The sequence below is a fragment of the Parasteatoda tepidariorum genome, chromosome 2, assembly GCF_043381705.1.
Source record: "Parasteatoda tepidariorum isolate YZ-2023 chromosome 2, CAS_Ptep_4.0, whole genome shotgun sequence".
Classification (NCBI taxonomy): Eukaryota; Metazoa; Arthropoda; class Arachnida; order Araneae; family Theridiidae; genus Parasteatoda; species Parasteatoda tepidariorum.
In genome coordinates this window covers 58,586,490-58,589,751 of record NC_092205.1, presented here as the reverse complement: position 1 = coordinate 58,589,751, position 3,262 = coordinate 58,586,490, and positions in this window count along the sequence as shown.

Here is a 3,262-nt window from a genome sequence, read left to right as displayed (position 1 = left end):
TGATACGTCTAATTATCTCAATTGTGTTTAATCATGTTATTCTTTCAGATGAACCTCTTCTCATTAAACGAACTTGATAGCAATGACATAAATAATTATGTTTATAAATATCTATATTTTAACAAAGATTGTTTACAGATGCATGCATCCAATGTATTGATTTATAACTCAAGTTACACGTATTAACTGTTTAAGTTTACACTATATTACATTAAAACTAAAAGGGCTCCGACATATATATATAATTTTCGCATCCTAGAAGAAGCTTTTTTGTCAATTTTTAGTGCTCTACTGATATATATATATACATATATATACTTTCATTTTATAAAAAGAAAAGGAATACTATCTTCATAAGCGCAAGCTTGTCTATGACTCCAACATGATCATTTAATGATTATTATTGTAAAATCGGAATTTAATATATCAAAATATTTGCCCATCTAAGTAAAAATTATCAAAATTCGAATCAAAAATTAAATCAAATGCAAAACTTCCTTATCCAAAAATAATTTATTGCAAAATTTTAAAAAATTACTTATTTTATTTAATAACAAGAGTAAACATAAATTTTTTTAGTACCTTAAAATTAAAAAATCTTCTAACCGTTATTATTAAATTCTAAATAAGCATTAAAATTTGCAATTGGCATGTGTAATATCACATGCTGAAGAGGTGTCCGTGACAGAATTATAAAAATAGAATGTCCTAAGCCACAGTTGTCAGCAATCTTTACTCTAAAATCTTGCTTGCCCCCACTTAATCCCAATACAAGTCCCAATATCAAATGCAGTTTGTAAGCTGTACAGATTACTACCATGCTGAACTAAGTAACAATCCAACAAATCAATAACGAAAAAAAAAAAAAATGAAAGTGAATTTATTCCCTCTTGATGATTTTATGCTCATGAATAGTGCTACTAGTAATCGATGAGCTCTTGAATGCTGCGATCTGTGATCAATGAACTTTTGAGACTGGTGCTAGGTGAGATTAATATGTACTATAGATTTATATCTGCAGTGATCAGTGTTATGAGGCAACTCGTTTAGAGAACAATTGAGTGTCAGAAATGTATTTCTCGTTTTTATTTACATTTTATAAATGCTTTTGCTAGAAAATTATATGAATGAATTGCCTACACAAACTTAAAATTTACATATTTTTTAATTGTATGAAAGCAATAAAGATGAAATTCTAGGTAGTTAACATACCATTAAGTGTTGGTTAAGAAGTATTTGATAGTTTGCTTTAAAACTATAGAAATTTAGTTGAAGATGGATTTTAATATTGTTTAAGTTATTCATTAATTAATGTACACATTTTTTCCCCATTTAGTTAGAAAAGTTTTAGTTTTTCTGATAGTTTATTGCTTTGACATATTCTATTTCATTGGGAGATATCTTTTAAGTTGCTTTTTTGATTAAATGTACATTTGTATCCATGAGAAATAGAGGATTTATCAAGAAATTTTTTTTTCTCAAACTTTGGTATCTAAAATTTGTCTTGGTGGGGGGGGGGATATGTAATGTTCGTACATTAACATCATCATATGAGCCAATTCACTGCTGACGTTAATCACCAAAGTGCTATTTGTTTACAATGGAAATTATCCTTGTGTCTTGCAGTAAGCAGGAGGAATGTCATTGGTGTATCATCAACTACAATGTCAAGCCTTCTGATACTTTGTAATTTCCATTTCTTTAAAGTCTTCACTAAATTGCTTGCAGCTTATAAGGAAAATTTTCAAACATGATTTCCTACACATGCTGCTAACGATGAAAGATGTCCACCTTGATAATAAAGAAGAGTGTCAAGGACAACAAACTTGCCACTCTTAGAGGAGTTATCTTTTTAATACCACCAGAATAATGAAGTGTCTTACGAGACTTAAATTTACTCACAATTCTTCACAAGATTCTTACAAACAAATAATCGATAACTGCTTACTCTTGAGTAAAAATTAAATATAACTAATAATGTCTGTAAAACTAATACTGTTGATTGCTACTGTTAAATAAATAATCTCTTCAAATCTTTGGATTTGAGAGTTCTTGATCCAATTGTGAAACTTCATGCTTATACTACTAATAAGCAGTGGTTAAACTACTGTAGTCACAACTTTTTACATAGTTAATAGTGTAGTGCTCTACTTAAAATATATAGTTTTCTGGAAATCTTGATAGAAATAACAAGCATAATTAGAATTACACGTGTAATTAAAATTATGTCACATGTAATTAGAATTACATGAGTAATATGAATCAGGTTTGATGTTCCAGAGCAAATTTTTTCATAAAGCTTGGAAGCAGTGGTTTGTTTCATAGCTTTCTGTAAATCTTATGATAGAAATCACATGCGCAATTAGATTTCTTTATGATAATTGTTTCTATTTTCATAAACACGGAAGATGGCAGCTACTCTAAAGGTTCATGATGATAATATTGAACTGCTATGGTCAGCATATAATACTTATTTTAATTTAAACAAGAAGTAAAGCTTAAATTTATTAGATTTGTGTAAATTTTGCCCTTTAAACAAAAAGCTGTTGGTTTTAAGTCAACTCTTATTTGAACTTGCACATTTTGAAATGCCATACCTCCAAATGCAAATGTACACATGAAACACTAAGAGAAAATGTGTATATTATTCTAATAAAAAAGTAAGAGCATTAAAATACTCAATAAAACAGAGAATATATTATAATTTTCTGCCTTTTTTTAATTAAATATCTGTTGCTGTGAAAAGCATAAAAAGTCGAAAATTTAAAAAAAAATCTGTTTAGAATAACATTTTGGCTCATCATGAATAAATATATCTTAATTCCTGACAGTTAAATAAGCCAATTTATAAACTCAAAAATATTTTGAACACTAGCATAAATTAAATTTTCCCGCAAAGTTTATCTTTGAAAAGTAATGAACTAGTGACTACATTTTGGAAGTAGTCTAATAAAGCACAAAAAAAAAAGAATGAAAAGTAAAATATTAAAAATAACTTTATAAAAACTTCCAAATAGTATCAACACATTTGTAAAATTAAGCTATTTATCTTAAAAGTATAAAACAATGATAGCTATTAATAACACTGTAAAGAATAAAAGCTATATGATAATTTAAATAAAATTAACATTTAAATATATGAATTTTATAATTATTTTACCAAAATTAAAAATTCTATACTAACCGATAGTTAAAAGAAGTATGATGCATGATTAGCTAGTCAGCTATTTTTACAAAGCATAAGAAAAGAATGAAAAACAAA